The 23025-nt window shown below is 32.4% G+C and overlaps 2 long non-coding RNA genes across 2 annotated transcripts; one reads left to right on the top strand and one right to left on the bottom strand.

Moving 5' to 3' along the window:
- Positions 1 to 8051: 8051 nt before the first annotated feature.
- Positions 8052 to 10468, bottom strand: LOC146957292 (uncharacterized). The gene is made up of 2 exons (XR_015022658.1): positions 8536 to 10468; positions 8052 to 8449 (listed from the first exon to the last, which is right to left on the bottom strand). It is a non-coding gene; the product is annotated as an uncharacterized LOC146957292 (long non-coding RNA).
- A 3872-nt stretch (positions 10469 to 14340) lies between these two features.
- On the top strand, positions 14341 to 15514 carry LOC146957291 (uncharacterized). Its single transcript, XR_015022739.1, has 2 exons — positions 14341 to 14413; positions 14952 to 15514. It is a non-coding gene; the product is annotated as an uncharacterized LOC146957291 (long non-coding RNA).
- The last annotated feature ends 7511 nt before the right edge of the window (positions 15515 to 23025 follow it).

Here is a 23025-nt window from a genome sequence, read left to right as displayed (position 1 = left end):
TGTTAATTCCTTAGCAATTTGCTGGTGCCATATTATCCATACGTTTTCATTGCTTGAGTTACTGTTCGGTATTCAATTCATTTGAATTCTTTTGCTGCGTGACTGTTCAACCCAATTTCACCATTGCTGCACGTTTATGTTGGCTATTCTTTGCTGGTGATGCACTTGTTTTATTTCTCTATAGCTGCGTGTCTTTACACTAGGTGTTCCATTCAATTTTAATTGTTTGAGAACACTATTGCCGTGGTTTCTTTTCTTCGTAATTCAAAGTATCCATCTTGACACAGGTTCGGCTCCCTTTTATTTATTTCTAACATGAATTCATCAAAGATAGGTTTAGATTATTATTTAATTATGTCTGAGTGTTTATTTTGAGTCCAAAACGAAAGGACCGTGGTAAAGATGGTACTAAGAAGGGTGGGACGACCGTGGTGATGAATGAGAAGAATGAGTTGATCCCAACTCGTACAGTCACTGGGTGGAGAGTATGCATAGACTACAGAAGGCTGAACACTGCAATAAGGAAGGATCACTTCCCACTACCTTTTATTGATCAGATGCTTGAGAGGTTAGCGGGTCATGAGTACTACTGTTTCTTGGACGGTTACTCCGGTTATAACCATATTGTTGTAGCACCAGAAGGCCAGGAGAAAACTGCTTTCACGTGTCCTTATGAGATATTTGCTTACCGTAGAATGCCATTCGGGCTATGCAATGCCCCCGCCACATTTCAAAGGTGCGTGATGTCCATATTCTCCGATATGCTTGAAAAACATATCGAAGTTTTTATGGACGACTTCTCTGTCTTTGGTTCTTCTTTTGATAATTGTTTGTATAATTTATCTCTTGTATTGGAAAGATGTCAACATACTAATTTAATCCTAAACTGGGAAAAATGCCATTTCATGGTGAGAGAGGGAATTGTTTTGGGTCACCGTATCTCCCAGAAGGGGATAGAAGTTGACCAAGCAAAAATCAAAGTAATAGAAAAACTTCCCCCTCCCACTAATGAGAAAGGCATTAGAAGCTTTTTAGGCCATGCAGGTTTTTATAGGAGGTTCATTCAAGATTTTTCAAAAATAGCAAAACCCCTCACTAACCTGCTTGTTAAACACATACCTTTCCAATTCAATGATGAGTGTTTAAATGCTTTGAACACTTTAAAGAAAAAATTGATCACTGCCCCTATTGTCACAAATCATCATCAACAATCAACCCACAAAACCTTTAACTATCTAATTTAACCCAAATTCTTCAATTTCACCAAACCCTAACTTTACCCCCAAATTCACATACCCATTCACAAATTCAACAACCATGGCCAAAACTAAGGACCAAACTCAAGAACCCACCACAAAGAGAAGGATAGGGAAAGGATCTACCGGAACCTCTTCTCAACAACCACCTAGTCCACCACAACCTCAACCACCCATTCAACCACCATACCAAAGATTTGTTTCGGAGATTGCGGAGGAGAGGTATAATTTGATTAAGAAGAGGGGTTTCAACAAAGAAAGGGGCATTGTTATGGACAAGTTGGTGAAGCACCCCTCTTTTGTGTGGCAAATTGAAGCAAGAAAGTGGGAAGGAATTGTGAACATGGTGACCGAGGATAGTAATTCGAGCATTGCCTTAGAGTTCTTGGCAAATGCATTTGTTGAGAAAAATGGTTACACTTATGTGCGAGGGAAGAGGGTTGGTTATCAGAAGAGGGATATTAAGCGAGTGCTGGGGTTGAGGGATGTAGAGACTTGTGATGTTGCGTATCGGAAGCGAGTGTATGATAATTTCCGAAGTCGAAGTCAGTGGGATGGGTTACTTGAGGGGCTTATGAGAGACGGGAAGGGATGGATAGGAACTGTGGATAGACCTCAGAGAATTAACACTGTCGATTTACTGCCAGAGTACAAGGCATGGGCTTCATTTATTTTGACTGTCATTGAGAAAACTTCGTCGACAGCTGAGATGATAAGAGATCGGGTGATTATTTTGCTGGCAATGATAGCTGATGATGATATAGATGTTGTTGGGTTGATGACTGATAGTTTGTGGAATCTGATTAGCACTGGTAAGAATACTTTGGGACATTGCTGTTTGATTAACAAATTGTGTCAGGAAGCTCAGGTTCCGGTTGAACCCACTGATGTCTATGTGAGGTCTTTAAGGTTTTTATCAGACTCTGTGTTGGAAGGTTTTGAGAGAGAACAGGAAAATTATGATCGGAAGCTTAAGGAGGCAGAAGAGCATCAGGCGATGGAGCAAGATCATACACCACAGATGCCTTCATCACAGATGCAGCAGCAGGGTCTTCCACCTTATTTCACGGAGTACACATATGACATGGCAAACTGGGCCCAGGACATCTCTTCCAGAGATCAGATGCCACCACCAGCATTTCCTCAGCCTTTCTATGAGATAGCTGAGCTTTACCGTCAGATTTCTGTTGCAAGTACTAATGCTTATGACAGGTTTGCTAGCCCACTTGAGATGGAGAACTACTTTGCAGAGGAGAGGCAGAGGGGAGCTAGAGCAGAGGAGCGAATCAGGGCGGAGTACTATAGGATTCAAGCTGAGAGGCATCCTGATGCAGACGCACAACCTATGTACTATCCGTTTCCACCTTCAGGACCAGGAGGGTCGTCAGGAGCACAACAGTGATTTGGGCACCTTGTCTAGCCCAGACATTTACTATTTTTATCGCTTTCAGTCTTTACTTTTGTTATTTTCTTTGGTATGAACTTTTGCATGGAGTCAACATGGGTAGTGTCTGGTTTGTGATTTGATGATTCCCTATTTTGTAATGCATCTGAGCTTGTTTATTATTAATGAACTTACTTTTATAGAAATTTACCAGTTCAGTAACAAAGACATCATCAACAGTCTGTCAAAAGTTAAAAAAGGAGGTAGTGCTTGCATGACTCTATGAGGGAAGTGTACGGCAAGAAAGATGCTTAGGTAGCCACAACTTCCAGAAACCTCAGCTTGTAAGGTTATAGCCTAAATTTGTTTTTCAATTTTTACAAATATGAGTGTTTCCATGTAGGTGCTATTTCTGAGATTTGCGATTTTTCTTTGTAATTGATTGGTCATATATTGTAAACATTAAGGCAAATTGCTTGTACCTTAAGCCTTTGTAGCCCACCTTTGTTTATATTGAATTATCTTTTGTTTAAACCAAGTTGAGCCACTAGGATTTAGACCCTTTTGTTTCGGTGACTAACCACATTACAAGCCTAGAGACCTTCGGAATGTACCCAAAATTTTGTTGGAGTTAGGCATGTTTATGTGTGTTATATTTGAAAAGTTTAAGTTTGGGGTTGCTTTTGGAACTAGCAACATTCTAAGTTTGGGGTAGGGGTACTAGAGAAAAAAAAAATAAAGAGATCACTTTGTGCTTAAAAAAAAAAGAATATAAGCATGATAAAAATAAGCTGAATTGTCAAATTTGCGGCTCAAAAAAAAAATGCTTCAAGATAAGAGATCAGTTGTTCAAGTTATTAATATTTCTCTCTAGTCCCCGGATTTAATTGTGAATTGGTGTTATGGTGCGTGGTGTGTTTAGACCCGTAGGATGATGTCTAACTCCGTGTTTTTCTTAAACCTACTTATCCAAATATTATCCCACCCTAACCTAATCCCCGTTATAACCTGAAAAGTCCTCAAAAGTGTGTACATAATATTGACTTTGATTGATTCTAAGAAATTTTTTCAAGTTTTGGTAATATAGTAGTTCTACATGTCGACTGAGTGAACCCTGTTATATTCAAAATTGTTGCGAGAAGTTGTGGAACGGATGTGTTACCAAGCAAGTTAGCTCATCATATTGCTAATAAGGGAGATGAACTTTTGACATGATCATTGGTGGGGTAAGTGTTACTTCTCTGTTATTTTTCATTTTAAGTTGGTTCCTTGAGGACAAGTAACGATGCAAGTTTGGGGTTGTGATGACACTCTGTCATTACTAGTTTTGTAGACACTTTTTCATGTATTTTTAAGATAATTCATCAAGGTATTCAAGCTGAAAGCACTCAAAAACGAAGATTTCAAGCAAATGGAACACTGGAAAAATCGGGCCCCGATTTCATGAGTTCGGGCGCCGATTTTCAAGACTTTGAAATGGCTGTTTTACTGGAAAAATCAGGCCCCGATTTGGTAAAATCAGGCGCCAATTTCAGGTTCGTCTGGACGCGTTTTTCTTATTTTGGTCCCCGATTTTGAGACTCGGTGGCCGATTTTGAGTTGCCTATTTATAGAAAAGTGCGTTTCTGAATTAAAGGTTCACGAATTTTGGAGATCAAAAGGCATAGAAACACATAAGAAGCGATTGGGAGCATCATTGAAGGAGATTTATCAAGAATCATTGATGAATTGTTCTTGTAATATTTCTTTTATCCCTTTTTCTTGTTTAATTGCTATGTGTAACTAAACCCTCCATTGTTGGGGATGAGTAACCCTAGATGAATATGATTGTCATATGACCTGATCTTAATTATTGATGAAACTTATTGAATTGCTTTTCTTATCTTTGTTCTTAATGCTTTTATTGCTTGTCCGCCTTTAAATTGATTTACGGTTTATATTGTGATACGGAAGTGGAATTTATAAACGCTTGAGATAAGAAATCATTGCCTTTGTAATCTAGGAATAGATGCAAACCCTTGGAACCATTTGAGAATCCTTGTTCGTTCATGCTTAATTCTAATCTTATAATTCACTAAGGAATTAGGTGTTTATTTTAGAATTAACGTTTCTGTCACTAAGGAATTAGGTCACGAATTTTATAGAGGATTCGGTAGCAACTAGATGAGTCGATTCAATAGCGATAATCAGGTTGTTAACATGAAATAGTCATCCCGTGAAACTCATCCCCAACACTTTTCTCTTTATAAAGTTTGAACCATATTTACTTTGTTTAATTTTCATTATTGCGATAAAACAAACCTCGTAACCTTTTGTTCAATTAAGTCATAAATCCTATTCAACAGTATACCGCAATCCTCGAGTTCGATACTCGGTCTTACCGTTTTAAATACTACTTGCACGATTTCGTACACTTGCGAAAATCGCCATCAGACACCGACAATGATCTTTATTATAGAAAAATTTGTTTAAGGGTATAATTGGGATAAAGAAAAAGTAAGTATAAATATGCTCACCTAGTTTGTTTCACTTTTTAAAAGATAAAGGAAAAAAAAACCATATATTCATATCGTGTTTGTTACATTTTTTTAATATTTAAATTTATTCTTATCTATTTGTTACATCTGTTATTTGTATTGAAAATTGAGGGCATTTTTGAAAAGAAAAATCCAGCACAAAAGAGTTGAAAGGGGTTGTTTTCTTTATATATAGTATAGATTAAAAAAATTAATAATAAAAACAACGTTAATGATAATAACAATGAAATGGTTAACGAAAAAAAAAAACAATGAAATAGTTGTTATTTTTTTGACGTTAAAGACAAATTCATTAACAAAAGTCTGGCAATAAATCAAATGCCAAGACTGCAGAAATACAAGGCGGTGTTTCTTCAATCCATATGCAATCTAAATTCTTAAGAGCATATTTTGCTAAATAATGAGCAGATTGATTGGCTTCACGCCTAATATGCGAAAAATTTAAACTACGAAAATTACCCTTAAAATTAATACAATCTCGAATAATTGAGCCAACATAGTTGGGAGATTGTTGATCAGCATTCAACGCTAAAACCACATTAGAAGCATATGATTCTGCTATAAGATTCAAAAAAGACATGTCTTTTGCAAATTCCAAACCCTTCCGCATAGCTAAAGCTTCTGCAACCTCTGAATCTGGTAATGAAAAGACTTGCCATGAACTAGCACCAACGACAACACCATCATTATCTCTCACCACAACACCAATACCCCACTTATCACCCTCTATCGGACCTGCTGTATCAACATTAAACTTATAGAAACCACTAAAAGGAGGTGTCTAATGAACATCAGATATTGGCAAAATTGGACCTCCACTTAGTGTCTCCACCAACACCGTACTAGCACTCTTAAAATTCACAATAGATCTTTGTGCCTTTTGAACAGTGGCAGCCACATCAACATCAGTCCCCTCAAAACATTTCTTATTTCTGGCACACCATATCTCATAACACAAGGCCAAAATTTGGACTATAATATCCTTATCGACATCAATAATATTTTCTTCCAACCACTTATGAAAAGGAACATACCTGGAATCATACGAATTAAATACCACACCTAAAGATGAAGCAAACCATATCTGCTTTGCCCGATGACAGTCCATAAAGAGGTGTGAAATTGTCTCATTATGTTTGCCACAAACAACACACAAAGGATCACTACTTATTCCTTTTTTAAAAAGATCATTTTTTACTGGTAGTTTTTCATGTAGAATCCTCCAAGAGAGGTGGACGTGTCTTGGGATACTTTTTATTTTCCATAATTTTTTCCACACTTGGTGATTATTGTCCTGCATTGAGCTATGTGAACCATCTGCTTCACGCCTTACCTTTAAGAAATGGTATGAACTCTTCACAGAAAAAATAGCTAACCGTGAAGCACCCCACACAAATTCATCTTTAAATTGAGAGAAAGAAATTGACAATTGAAGAATTTGTTGAGCCTCAAAAGGGAGAAAAATTTCATTAATTAAAGGAGCATTCCAACATCGAATATCATGGTGAATGAGATCTGAGACAAACATAATATCACAATTAGGGGGTTTAGGGGACCAAATCTTGTGAGAAATGCTATTTATACCGGCATCGAGGATTACACCGGCAGCGGAGGCTTTTGCAGCTACAAAGAGGTTTATGTCGGTGCGAAGGTATCAGCGATGTTTTCCGATGAGAGGGATTGCGATTCCTGCCATTCCGGCTAAGAGAATCAACGCCATAGCAATGAATTTGAGAACGAACGCGGCGGACTCGTCTCGGCATAGGTCTGACTCAACGCCTCCGCATGTTGAGTTCGTCATTGATTCATTGAGTTTGATGAACGATTCGTGTTCTATAAAGTCGAATAGAATTTGGAAAAGTGCGTGCGAAATTGAATTGAAATTAGGGATTAAGAAGAAAAAAAAATAAAAAACAGAGAAATGCATATATAAAAAAAGTATTACCAGAGAAGAAGCAAATTTTTTGAAGGAGGTATTGAAGGAGTAATTGCCAAAGATCTTGAAATGAAAAGAAAAAGGAGTGATTGTGAATTTATATGGAAATCGGTGAAGAAAAAACAAAGAAAGTGAGAAAGGTTTAATGGGAACGAACCTCAAGAAAAATCATGGATAGGTAAAGAAAAAAAAGAGGAAAATATTAGGGTTTTTGTTGAGGTAGCATGGATAATCACAAACTAATGATGCAAATTTAGAGCCAAAATTTTAGGGTTGAGGATTAGCATTTAATGATGCAAATTTAGAGCCAAAATTTTAGGATTTAGTTGTTGCAAACCTAATAAGGGATTAGTGGAGGGAAAAAATTAGGTTAAGTTGCTGCAGACTTAACAAAACTAGAACGCCGACCCGTGCAACGCACGGGTCTCACGGGCCGGAATAATTTGATACATAATAAAACGAATAATTAATAAAGTTTTTAGTCCCTATAAATATATCAAATTTAGTTTTTAGTCCTCGTAAATTTTTTTGATAGATTTTGGTTTCTATAAAAAATTTCAGCACGTAGTTTAGTCCCTATTAAATTAAAATTTATTTAATTATGCTTAAAATTTTAAATTTTTTAATGATCTATTACATACTTGTTTAAAACATTATAAAATGTTCCTTCGCTTAAACACATACTAAGCAAAGGCAAGCATACTAACTTGGTTTTATCAATCTGTACTTTTAATTTAACATGTGAATGCGTGGGATCTAGTTACTCAAGCCAAATCAGTATTGGGTTTTCTTCATCAAGCATACCAACTTGGTGAATGACTATCTAACATTCAGAAAAATATTAACACCTTCCGGAGGTAAATCTAAAAATAAATTTCGTACATTTAGAGGTCAAAGCGCTAATAAAAGACAATGATAATAAATTGTTGAATTAATACTTATGGCAATGAATAAATTTATTTAGGTGGACTGGAAAAAGTTTCCTTAGCTAAGTAAATATAGCCGACACAGCAACTTGAAGAAAATTAAAAACCAAACTGTAAAAAACAAAAGGAAAAAACACAGATTATTTAATGTCTGATTTATGCAGATTGAAGGAATTCGATAACAAAGCAAATGGCTCTAGCATTCGAGCAAGCTAAACATCTTTGTCGTCCTTGTGCTCAATTTTGACACGAACAACTCTGGTAGATTTTGTGGCCGACGTCTGGCCAGCTTCATCATCATCAACAGCCACATAGTCAATGCTATTAGAGGACCTCTTAGCACCTGTTTTGGTGGTTGGTGTGTCAATCACACATGTATTGCTGCATGAGTCCTCAGCCTCTGGTACATCCTGCAGACATTGGCGGCAAACAATTTGATCAATTGTGTTACGGATTAAACCTTTACGGACTCATGAAAGATTAATGTAATAATTACCATCTGAACATTTGAATTGTTTGGCGCAGCACAATCCACACTAAGCTCAACAACAGATCCATCGTCGGAGTTATTAATTGTATTTGTTTCTCTACTGACTTTAGTCTCGTAGAGCTAACGTGCCTGCATGCACCTTCCATTCCACCGTAAAGACTCATCGCCACTGTATCAGAACACTTTTCACCACTGTTGCCTCCATCGATTCCTCACCGAACAGATCAGTTACCATACATTGATTGATTAGTAACTAATTTAGTAAGGGAACCATAGTTTCAATTATAAAATTAAAAAAGTATACCAAAAATTATATTAGGAGAATACCAGCACACAGATTTGTTAGCAAACAAATGAATAGTCACGCAACCGTTTAAAATTCCAGAGTAAACTTAAAAATGTCGTGATTTTATAGGAACTAAACATATTTATTTATAAACATAAAATTTCATTAGATATAGATAAAGAAACTATAAATTGTAATAAGTTAAATATAAAGTATGTAAATAAATTAAAAATTAAAAATATAATTATGTCTATATATACTATATTTTATTACCGTGTTTTTTAAATTCGTTTAAATATTATTTTAATTAATGGTTAAGAAAAGGGAAAATTTCTTATACGATATTTAGTGTGACAATAACAATAGTTAAATATCATAGTAATATGAAATCATGAATATAAATATGATAAAGGGCGAAAACGGATTATACCCATGTTGGAGAATCGACTTAAACTAAACAATTTTAGAAGCTACTATGCATGTGTTTGATTATGCGGTGACCAAAATTGAGTTTGATTGAATTGATTTTATATATTTTTTTTGAAAAATAAAAGAAGGATTATATTAATTGGAAATGGATCCCAAATTTCTTTTGGATTTTCTTCTACCCAAATCTTATTTAAAAGACTTAAACGCACTTTTGGCCCCTAACTTTATCATAGTTGCAATTTTGGTCCCCTATTAAAAAAACCACTTTTTAACCCCCTAAGTTTACCCTTTTTTTTCAACTTTAAGGTCCCCTTGATCTTGACTCTATCAACACCCACGTGGCTCATCACTTAAGTGAGTTGGACGCCACATGCATTATTTTTCAATTAAATTTAAAAGAAAAAGCCACATGTGTATATTATAATTAAAGAAACAAAAAAGAAAAAGGTAATGGGAAGGGGCGCACGTGACAATCTTCATCTAAAACACAAACAACGATGTCAGCAGTTCAACATCTTACAACATGAACAACAACAAACCACTTATTATCAAAAGAAAAAAAAACTATGGTCCTCTTTAGAAAAAATTTATCAGGTCACACTCATGCTTTCTCACCTACCATTTCTTCTTCTTTTTCATGGATAAGAAAATTCAAGGATGAAGGTGACATTCACAGCCATGGTCATGTGTATTTATAGTTATACCGTATGAAAGAAAGAAGTAACAAACAACACCTTTGTGTTCTTAGTAAAGTGGATGAAAAAATGGGGGAAAAAAAATTAGGTTTAGGGTTAGCTTTACGGATTAAGCATTTACCACGGTTTAGGGTTTATTTTTATCGAGAGAAACAGGTTTAGGGCTTCGTATATATAACCAAAATATTTGCTTCATAAAAAAAAAGGCGAGGATAAGAATAAAATTTGTGCGATGCATTTTTTTAGATGGAATTTGTTATGTTAAATTGCAATCGTAAAAGTGTAGAAAATATTTGTTTCAAAAAAAAAAAAGGAGGATACGAATGAAATTTGTTAGGTTAAATTTTTTTTTTTTTGAAAGGGAAATTTGTTAGGTTAATTAATAAATAAGGATTCGGATGGCCAAAACTATAGGAAAACAAATTTCGGATTTAAGTGAATTGATAACAAATTTCGGATATGACCAAAATTATAATTAGAGATAAATATGAAATAGTTGTTTCGGAAAATAGAAGAGATAAATACGAAATAGTTGTTTCGGAACGGAAAATAGAAGAGATAAATACGAAATAGTTGTTTCGGAAAATAGAAGAGATAAATATAATATGATCAATGGCTAAAATTGAATGGCGCCTAAATGCGCAAGATCCAATGGTTTAGAAAAGTGGATGAAAAAATGGGGGGAAAAAAATTAGGTTTAGGGTTAGCTTTACGGGTTAAGCTTTAGTAAATATAAGATAAGATTAATAAATAAGGATACACATCATTTAATTATTTAATGAATGTCGTATTTTGTACTAATTTATTTTTTGATGATGAATTGTATTAATATAATACTCGCATAGCTTTCAATTTCTAGGTATAATTGGATTGCAATAAGGTGGCAAATGAAACAATAATAATATGGGGTGTTACCAGCAATGGTTTGATTTAAGTGGTAAAAGACTTGTGCTTCAAATGATGACTCCAGCGCATGAGTAAAATACTGGTTAGGATGGGAGAATTCACATTGTGTCCCACATGTTCCTCGACGCAAATTAGTCACTGTTATGCGGCAGTGGAAGCTTCGTAAGAATATCATGGTAACCACACAAAAATAAATTGGGGGTGTTCGCGGTGTGGTTTGGACTGGTTTTAAAGCAAAAAATACGATCCGAAATAAAAATCGCATGTAACTTGATTTGGTTTGTATGACTATTTTTAAATTGATCTGATCCAAATATATGCGGTTTAACTTAGATCAATGTTTGAATATCCAAAATGAAAAACATAATTTTTTTAATTAATATTACACATACAAAGTAAAATAACAAATTTGATGTAAAATATAACTCAAAATATATAACATAAAATATATTTAAAAATTAACATTATAGAATGAAATGATTGATTATGTTCGAAGTATATGAAGTAGTAATAATATATAGATTAAAATAATAAAGTGTATAAGATTAAAAACCAACAAACAATAGATTAATCAATATTTTGTCAAAAAAAAAGATTAATACAATATATAATCTATACTATATATCTCTAAAAAAAAAATTATACTATATATAAATAAAATAATCCCTTTCAGCTCTTTTGGGTTATCTTTTTCTCTTTTCAAAAACGCCCTTAATTTTCAATATAAATAACACATGTAACAAATAGATAAAAATAAATTTAAATATTAAAAAATGTAACAAACACGATATGAATATATATATATATATATATATATATATATATATATATATATATATATATGTATGTATGTTTTTTCCCCTTTATCATTTAAAAAGTGTAACAAACTACATGAGTATATTTACACTTACCTTTTCATTATCAAATTATACCCCTAAACAATTTTTTTTATAATAAAGATTGTTATTGGTGTCATTAAAAGAAAATAATTTTGATTATATTTTTTTGTTATATTGTTGGTGTCATTAAAATAATTAATGATGATTAGTTTAGTTTGTTATAACTTGAAAGCAACAAACATTTGATATTTTAGGTTGGCTTATAGTTTTTTTATTTTGGATGGATTTACACAATGGTTCCTTGAAACTCGTTTATAAAGGAAGAGCAACCCTAATCAAATCAAATTCCTCCTAAATCCTAGCATGTTCGCCGCATATGTCATATATTTTAAACGATTAGAATTAAAGTGGAAGGTTAAGGAGGATTGTATATCCTATGGTCAGGATTGATAAAAAAAATAAAATCCTATGGTTAGGAATTGCTTATTTGGCAATCCTCGTCAAATTAATCTTTTGGAATTGCTTATAATTCTAGCCTAAAAAAAAGTAACAAAATTTAGGCTCCACTTTATTATAATATTTAAATCCTTTGCCTCTCACTATATAAATCAAGTTCAATCACTCCACTTTCCGTACAAAAAGAAAAACTTTTTTCATTCGCATAGAAGTATCAAGATTGAATTATCGATCATGTGCTTATTTTCAAAGCAAGAAAAAGGTAATGATGGTGATGCTAATACATTGAAAAAAGGACCATGGTCACTTGAGGAAGATGAAAAATTAAGAGTATACATAAGTCAATATGGAGAAGGCAACTGGGATGCAGTTCGAAAGAACACCGAACTTTTTCGATGTGGTAAAAGTTGTCGTTTAAGATGGCTTAATCACCTAAATCCTAATTTAAAAAAGGGTCCAATTACTAAAGAAGAAGAACTTAAAATGGTTGAACTTCATGCCAAGATCGGACCCAAATGGTCTCTAATGGTTCAAGAGGTGCGTAGATTCTTAAAAAAAAAATTACTTGAAGTATTTGTCTATCATAATCATTAATATGCAATATCATGCACATATCAGTTGCCTATCATTTACGCGGTTTGATTATATATTATTCCGTACGTACTTAATTATGGTTCAAGAGGTTTGTATATAGGAAAATGCTACTTCTCAAGAAAAATAGCTTCAAGAATTTTTCAAGACACAGTTGGCAAATTTTAATTGGATGATTTATTTGTCCACTTCCTATTTTTCAGTCACACCTCCTTGAATTGTGGCAAATAGTGCATTGTGATTGGCTACTCTTTATTCTTGAAGAATTCTTGATGTTATTTTTCTAGAGATATAGCATTGCTCTTGTATATATAGTGTAAAAAAATTTACTCGAAATAAATTGCCTATCATTTATTATGCGGTTTCAACACATTAGTATTATTCTGTACATAAGACCTTATGGTTCTAGCTATCAGATTTTTAATTAGGATTCCGTGATTCTTTTTAATTAGGATCAAATTAGAAAAATAACATTGGAGTTTTTAAGGATTTGTACTAACAAGGGGTGGTCCAGTGACAAAAGGACATACCTTATACTTAGAGATTGGACATGTCTTATACTTAGAGATTTTGTTTAAGTGATTGATTTATTTATGCGTGTATTGGTCAGGTGCTTTAGATATCATAGTATGAATTTATTACTTGTGTCACACACTTTTGTTTTTGAAATATTTTTCTAGTCAACAATTTTCATTTAAAGTGAATGAGAGCTTTTGAAAAACATAACATCGATTATTTTTATTTAGTTTACATGTGTTCGTATGTTATGATCATATGCTTATTTTGTATTTGTTTCACTTGTGTTAGTTGCCTGGAAGAACAGATAATGAGATAAAAGAACTTCTGGAATATAAGAACAAGGAAACGTACAAAACTTGATTTGCCACTCTATGATCAAATCATAAAACCACACGATCATGAATTGAATGCCAATGGAGAAAGTACTTTGAGCAACCAGGAGCAAGCTGATATTTTCAGCAGAAAACGTCCTTCAGATTCAAATGAGTTTGAACAACTTTCAAACTCATTGCATGTCTCAATTACACGGCCTCATTTTTCAAATATGCTATGCAACAATGTGGTCAATACTTCTATAAACAATAATGCTTCACCAACATTAACAATTACGTAAGTAGATTCAATATCATTTGTCGAAAGAAATTAAAATTTAACTATGTCAAATTTATGACATGAGTTTCATTTGTCAAATTTCAGGGATGGAACTCCTTTTAGGACCAAACAGTGGCGGAGCCCTTCATGGGCCCCACCCGAAAAAATTTAAAAATCAATGATTATAGGTCTATTTTGCGAGATTTTATATAATTTTGTGTTGGTTTTAGGTTTCGGTTGATCCAAATTCCCGCAAAGTGGTGTAGTGGCCCACCCGAAAAATTTAAATAATTCAATTATAGATCTATTTTGTGAGATTTTATACAATTTTATGTCGGTTTTAGGTTTCGGTTGATCCAAAATCCCGCAAAGTGGTATAGTGGCCCATCCGAAAAATTTAAATAATTCAATTATAGGTCTATTTTGCGAGACTTTAAACAATTTTTCAACGGTTAATTTTAGTGGCCCACCCCAACTTTTTTTTCTGGCTCCGCCACTGGGACCAAAGCCACGGAATCAGATCTGCCACATTTCAAGGGTGCAACTCCAAGTGCTATAAAATTGTTGAAGAGGTTTGTATATTATATTCTTGCAAAAACTTTTACTCAAAATATTTGTCTGTCGTTGATTTGGAATTGCAGACATCCATGCATCAAAAGTCACATATTATAAACGTTATGCAAGTCCGGCCTTATAGTTCTATTCTACTGGGATGTATCATGTATGATTCTTTTTTCCTCAAAATAAAATAAACGTGGAATTAAATGATTTTTCATTACGTCCTTTTTTTTACATAAATGATTTTATGTTGCATCATTTCATTTACATGTAAATGATTTTAAGCATTTATTTTAATTTTTTTAATTTGAGATTAATTTTTGTTAAAGAGTTACAAGTCAGTTTTATGGGGTTGTTTTAGGCTCGTTGAATTGTATCTATATTTTATAGACAACTCCTCAAAGAATTAATATATGTTAACAAATCTTTTTTCTTATGTGCCTATTAGATATCAAACTTTTGACCATGTACACAATTGTGCTTAAGATATTGATGTTTTATACCACTCGTGTCACATGTATACTTATTTTGTATTTATTTGATTTGTGTTAGTTGCCTGCAAGAAGAGGAAATGAGATAGATAACTACCATAATATAAGAACAAAGAAACGTGCAAGAGCTGATGACGAATGGAATGACAATGGAGAAACTTGTCTGATTGGTTTGAGCAACCAACATCAAGCTGATGTCTCAAAATCAGACAAATCCGACATACATGGAGTGAACTTCAAAAAAGACATTTTTGGCGGAAAAGATCCAACAATTTTGAATGAAATAAATGGAAGCAACTTTGAAGAACTTTCAAACTCATTTTATTCATATTCACTACTTCACAAGTATCCTCTACATCCACTTCGATCACCTATGGAGATCATTAAAGCAAGACAAAAATGAGAAGGAAGAAGGAGTTTAAAAGTTAAGCCATAGATGACTTAGAGCACAAGTTACATCTTGAGAATGTGAATTTCATGTAAATTTCAGTTACATATAGATTGCATTAGTTTTGTTACAAGTTAGTTATGTTGAGGTGTCATTTCTAGCTTGTATATATATAACATAATCTGTAACTGAATTCATTCATTCAATGATAATCACTTTTTATCGGTTGTTTGTTATTCATCTTTCTGAAAAGCTTATGAATCATGGTGAGAAACAATAGCAATGTGCAAAATCAAGTGAAGTTGAGTGAAAGAAAAGTATGAAGTTTTGTATAAGCCTACATATACATAGATAAAAAAACACTCTGAGCCTCGTATGATGAAATTTGATTATTATGATTGCTGGCTTGGCTTTCAACTTAGTGTTTCTCATTACTAATTACAACCTCTAACATGTTTTGTCAGCTTCATCGGCAAGGTCACTGCCACCAATCTTAATTGTGATCACTGAAAACTCCAATACATAATCCTCACCAAGTTCCTCGTGTTGTTCTAACAAACAATGTGTTCATCATTACAATGGTGTGTTAATTTCAAAGAAACAATGCCTTGATCCAATAAAAAAAATTGGGCCATAATCACAATTAAACTAAAAGTGATATTAACTCACCCCAAAAGATTATGTATTATCATGGCTAGTGTCTTTCATAAATATTATAGGTAAAGTAAGCCAAATATGAACAATAAAGAAACTTTTAAATTTTGCATGTTTGGGTGCAACTGAAGAAGTTAATAGATAAAAAAAGTAGTAAGAGTTTCTCAACTGAAAATATACAATTTTGCATGATCTCAAAGTCCAGCTGCAAGTCAAAATTTCATCATATATGAGGCTCCATAGCACTTGCCGTTGGCGTTTTTGTTTTTATTTTTTATGAATATGTAGATATGGATTTGGAACGATAGTTAACTGCCGCGTAAGTAACGAATGGTAGTTAACTGCCGCGTTGAGAGTATTTGGGTCCTTTTTTTGGTGTGGGAGAGCAATTTTGTTGGTGAAATGAACAATTTTCAAATACATCATACCACCATCAACATTAAACTCTAAAACAGGCATAAAAGCAAATTAACGAAACCCCTATCCATAAATCCGCATGAGAGCAAAAAAGGATGAATAATACCACAACATAACGGCCACAAGTTGTGCAGCAACTAACAATCTAAATTGCAGAAATCCAACTTGATAACCATTAACCAACACAGCTCCAAGTACAGGCACAATAGACACTTGAACCCTCACTAACTCAAGCCTATACCAACACTCTTAAGCAACATAACAGACTCGACCACCATTGATCCAACTAATACCCATGTAAATTTATATCTTGAATAAAAAAAAATAGTTGTGCTTCAAGACTCTCTTTTCAACACTCTTCCAAACACTTAATTGTTTATATTGGAATGATAATTAATTAGTTAGAAGTTAGTTATTATGTTAGTTTAAAAAGTTAGTTGGATAAGCTTGTGAATAAAGTAACAAACTAGCTTACTTGTAGAATAAGAAACAAGTTTGTTATGGTTTTGTTAAGGAGTTAGTTATATTTCTCAATGTATATAAACTCCTATGCCTTGTAAATTTTTAGTAGATTAGTTTTCTTTTATTACAAGTTATCTCCCTCTCTCTCAAACCTTAGAAACCCTAAGTTCCAGTTTCTATTTTACACAGTTTTGCATCGTTTCTTTCTTGGTTTTCATTATTGTCCTATCAGTTTATTGACTTAAATCAAGATGAGTCTCACACTTTAGATATGGGTACTTCTACTTAAAGTGGTGGGACATACATTAATATCATCCAATAAAAGTGTAAGTGTTAGAGCGAGTGTTGCAAAGTGGAATATACTCCATCCGGTCACTATTATAAGCAAAATTCCACTTTTTAGATACATTAATTATTCAATGTATCTAAAAAGTGGAATTTTGCTTATAATAGTGACCGGAGAGAGTATTGAATTGGGAATGATGAATTAATTAGAGTTATAAAGGGGAAAAAGTAATTAATATTGTATTGAAAATTGAAATGGCTCAATTATTTTGGGACATTTTTTTTTTTGTATAAATGACGCAGTTATTAACGGACGGAGGGAGTATTGTGTTGGGAAGTGAAATGGGTTTTTTTTTGTCAAGTTTGTCAAGTAGCGTAGTGGCTAGGATTCAACTTTATAAGGTGTGGTGTTTGGGGTTCGAACCTCGGACCCACAATGCATTGTCTATGCCAACTGAGCTATGCTCACGGGGACATTTAAAATTATTTTAATTATTATTTTAATTATGGGTTAAATAATTTTTTCCATTCTATTTTTTGTTTGTTTTTAGTGGCTCTAAGATTTTCTTACATACTATGGTCCCCAAATGTTTTCCGTCAACAACTTTAAAATTTGGTGTTAAAGGTTGCATTTTACATGTGTTATTGTTTGAGACTAAAAACAAAATGTGATTTACTTGTAGAGACAATTTTGACACATATAAGTATATTATCTTTTGTTTTTAGTCCATCATACATTTTTTTATGTAATTTTTCCTTTTTTAATAAAATATATGAGCAATTGGCAATAAATTAGGGTAGGGTACCAACTTAATTGGACACTATTATTTTTTATGTCATTTTGCTCTTGGCTTATAAAAAAAAAAAAAATTCACAAATATCTATACTTATAATTTTAATGAATATAATATTTTTAATATAAAATATCGTTGATAGTCTGCACGCGTGGCAATAAAAAGAGTGGAAAAACGGACATGTAAGTGTCCGTCTTTCCGCTAGTATGTATGATGTATAATAATGGTTTTTCCTCTACATGACCTTTTTTTTTTTTTTTTTGAAAAAGACGTTGTGCTATCTCTAACCTTTCTCTCTCACGCCACCCCTTTCTTCGAACACCGCCGCCACCCACTCTCCACCACAAGCACCTTCAATTTAAAAATGTAAACTTTGCAGTTGATGGTGTGACGGGGCTCTTCCTCCGCATCACTTTTCGCAGATCCTTCCGACGGCCTCGGTCATCCGGTGGATTTGGGTGTTTTGTGAAATTCCAGATCTTCCTGGTTGCTCTGTCGTGCCGGTGGTTTTGGAATTTCAGCTAGTTTAAAAAACCCGTAAGGGGTTTGATTGGGTGTTTGTAGGTCCAAATTCGGTTGCCTTGCTGTGACGGTGGCTTATAGGCTATGGCGGTTCATCGTCGTCGTTGGTTCGGTTAAATTGTGATCTGATCTTTTGAAGGTGGGTAATCAATTTGTGGTGGGCATTCCGATGTTTTGACTCTCTGATCATTGTCCAAGTCTGTCTGCGTATGTCAAGGTTAAGGTTTACTTTCTTCGAACTGTTGCTTGCTGCCTTAATATCCGTATCAATTTTCGTGATTGATTTCAGGGGCTCGAAAGAGTCATAAAGAGATTGTTGCTATTTTTGCAGGGAGTTGATGCATCTTGAATTATTTCTGTGTTGGCAGATGATTCATACACTAGCCTAAAATTCACCATTCACTTTGATCTGGAATTTGAAACTCGAAATGGTCGTTTAGCTTGTTGTTATTGTTGCAAGGAGTTGATGGTGCATGAACTGCCTCCGTGTTGATCGAGGGTTCAATCACCGCATCGAAGACCTTTAATTAGTTTTAGGATTAATTAGAGATTGATATACTTTTGTGTTGTTTTAATTTTTGTATCACCCGTTTGGGGTCGACTTACACGCTTGTGTGATTTTACTGTGTTAGGTTTATGTTTCCCTAGTTTTTTTGTAAATTTTTCTCTTTTTTTAATAATATTTATGAACATTTGACAAAAGATCAGAGAAGGAGGGTACCAACTTAGTTGGAAGCCTAACTGTTTAATGTCAGTTTGTTCTTGCCTTATAAAAAAAAGTAATAAAATGAAAAAGAATTCTTATACTATAAACCTGTAAATTTATTTTTTTGTGGTATTATAACTCAATAATTGACTAAATAAACTATTAATATTTACTTATAGTATAAAATAAATAAATAAATGCTAGCTATCTAAGATGAAAAATTATAAAGAGTGTATGTTTAGAATGAAAATAATGAGCACATGTATACAAACAATGTTATTTTGTCATAAATATATAAAATTGATTAAAATAAAAAATTTAATAAGATAAATATTTAAAATTTTATCTATCAATTTACTATTTAAAAAATGAATGAATTATCCATTAAATTAACAAAAGCTATCCTAAATTAAATATAATTTAAAATGAAATTTGAAGTTAGAAATAAGGACTAAACTTATGTGAATTTTCTTATGCGTTTATCGTATGGTACATTCTTAGCTAAAATACATTTTTTGTGACTACAATAAACATTGAAATAATTATGGATTCAAGGAAATCGTGAGTAGTTTAGTTAGAAAGCATAAAAAAAACACCTAAAAAAATGTACCTAATTTTTTTCCGTAGAATTAATATAAGGATAAAACTTAGATGCATTGCATTTCTTTAAATGCTTTTCATGTGGTTCTTCACATAAAATACTCATAAGTCATAACTATATATGATTTCTCATATCCACACTTTTATCAAAGTTTGTTATAACTACAAAATAGAAAATTTTATGTAAAAAACCTACGAAAAAACATATAAGAAAATACACCTACATTTGTCCTTAAATTAAATGATTTTTCTTTAATGACAAATGTTAGCAATTACTCTTTACATATAAAAAAATACATAAATAAAAAACGCTAGAAAATTGATAATAATTTATACTATATATAAAGAAAACAACCCCTTTCAGTTCTTTTAGGCTGACTTTTTCTCTTTTCAAAAATGCTCTCAATTTTCAATACAAATAACACATGTAACAAATAGATAAGAATAAATTTAAATATTAAAATAAAAGTGTAACAACCATAAATTTTTAATTTTTTCCTTTATCATTATCATTTAAAAAGTGTAACAAACTAGATGAGTGTACCGATACTTACTTTTTCATTATCCCAATTATACACTTAAACTACAACTTTCTATTATAAAGATTATTGTTGGTGTCATTAAAAAAAGAATTTAAATTATATATTTTTTGTTATATTGTTGGTTTCATTGAAATAGATAATTTAGTTTGATTTGTTATAATTTGAAAACAAAACAAAAATTTACATTTTTACTTTTAATTAAAATTAAAATTTTATAAAAAAAGACGCTGTTCAAAATTTTCAAATGTTAGTACAATAAAAAGAGCGCGTGTCCGTCTTTCCGCTAGTAATTGATAATTTTTTCGAAAGGAATAATGATGATGATTAGAATAACGACTAACCAATACAATGAGATATATTTGTAAAAAAAAAAAAAAACAGCAAATGTAAGTGTACAATTTTTTTTTGAAAGATGCAAGTGTACAATTGAATGTGTGTCTTTTACTAAAATGTACTCCTTCCGTTCCTTTTTAAGTGTCGTTTTAAAATTTTAACACAAAAATAGTGAAGTGTATTTTTGCACATTTTTCCTATTATACCCTCATTTTAATCCACTAATAATTTCATATTTGTTGCACACACTTCATCTTTTCATTAAATTTAATATGTAACAAACAATTGTTAGTTACTACTCTCTTTCTCCAACAAATTCCTATTTTTTTGCGCGCTTTATCTTTCTCTCATAACAAACAATGTTCAATTTTCTAAGTTTTGTGCATATCTCTTTAATTATTTTAAGTCTATATCGAAATTATTCCAAGTTCACATTAATCAAAAGCTAAGAAAAAAATTAACTTTGCTCCAACTCCTTTAATCAAATTAAGGCTTCAACTATGACTTTAACCAATGTTAGATTCACACCGTGTGACATAGATTTGAATGTTGAGATTACTCCTTTACCAGATTTAAATATTGTTCTTGAAATATCATTAACAAACCAACCTATATTTATTTAAATTTGAAGATAACAAGAAACATATTTTGTTTTAAAACAAGGCAAACTTTGTTTAAAAAAAAAAACAAACTTTAGTTTTCAAATATATAGTATTAATTAGTTTTATTGAAAAATATAAGAGTAATTGACAAAGTGTATAATTGGCAAATCGTACCCTTAAAATACCAAAACGACAGTTAAATAGGAACGAAAAATTCACCCTAAAAAGACACTTGAAAAGGAACGGAGGGAGTATCTACTTTCATTTTTCAACTCAAAATATGTTATTTTATTTACAAATGAAATATTTATATCAAAAATTAAAAATGAAATATAATGTAAAAATATATTTTGATAAACTTATATGAAATGAATTTTGGATTTAATTGTCTTTAATTAACATAAAATATATATTTTAGAACTTTGGTCTTACTTAACTGTGTTTAAATAATCTATTTAGTGATTTTTGTGACATTTTATAGGTGTCATGATATTTTATAAAATTTTAAAGACTGAGTTATCCGGTTCAATTCAGTGTAATATCTATATATATTTGATATAGAGATTGTTGATTGACATAGTCATCCGGTTAAATCCAATGCAACTATGCGGTTCAATCAGTGATTCAGTGGTTCGGCCAATGAACCATTGAATCAGTATTCTTGTTGAGTCGATGATCAGTTCGATTTTTAAAACCATGCAGTTACAACATTGGCAGAGAGGTGACATGAGGGCACAACCAACTTCCATCGCTATGTTGGAGAGATGACCGTCACATCTTCTACACATCCCATCGAACGGAATATGATGGATCACGAAGAGGCCACCTCTTATGAGAAAGTTAATGTCTCACAAGTACACAAATCTGACATACATGGAAAGCAACTTTCAACAACTTTCAAATTCATGTGCTTCTATAAGCAATAATAATTATTCCCCAACATTAATTGGCAGGTAATAGTTTTAATGCCATTAGTTGTTCGATACATTAACGATTTTAGAAGACTCAAATGCTAATTAAATGCATTCCACATAACTAGTTGATGAAAATGGAAAGAAACCTTGGAGAAAGATGAATTAAAACAAGAAGACTTAATAAAATCGGTGTTTAACTTAGGTTGGTTAGATGTGATGGTTTTATTTTTTGATGAAAGGTACTTTGTTTGTAATTGTGAATGGAAAAGACTTCCAAATTGGTCCCGAAAAGATAGTTTCATTGAACAATTATAAGAGTTATGATTGTTTAACATATCTTTCAAGAATTCACGGACTCTAGATTTCTTAAGAAAAAGGTCCAAATAATTTTGCATAGCAACTTTGACTCTAGTAGAAAAAACCAATTTTATAAATACAATTATTTTAGTCCATTTTGAGAAATATGACCTACAGAATCATAGCTAGTAAATTTTAAAAGGTATTTTGTATAACTTACCGCTAGAAATATATGACTCCACTTTTTTATTAAAATAAACTACATAAACTATATACTCTAAAAATTGTTTGAAAAGGCTAGTAATATTCAATGCAATCTGAATTCAACCCCTTTTTGCGTCTGCTTCACCTTTTTAAGGAAAAAACTATCCAATGCTTTGCCTAAATTCTGCAATGAAAGATTTGGTCTAACTACTGAGAAGTTATTTTCATATAAGTTATCATTAAGTTCTTCATCATCTTGCATCATTACTGTTTGTTTGATCTACTATTCCTAAGCTATAAAGTCACTCGTTTACCTCTGCGAGAAAGTTATAAATAATAAAATAAAAAATAAAACGCGGAGGTGCTTAAACATGACCCAACAACCACGTAATCTGAAGGTGAGAAAAACACAAGA

Source organism: Medicago sativa, chromosome 1, assembly GCF_051527215.1.
Source record: "Medicago sativa cultivar Bolivia chromosome 1, Bolivia_mono, whole genome shotgun sequence".
Classification (NCBI taxonomy): Eukaryota; Viridiplantae; Streptophyta; class Magnoliopsida; order Fabales; family Fabaceae; genus Medicago; species Medicago sativa.
The sequence above is the reverse complement of the archived record's forward strand: the minus strand, read 5'-3'. Positions and strand labels throughout refer to the sequence as shown.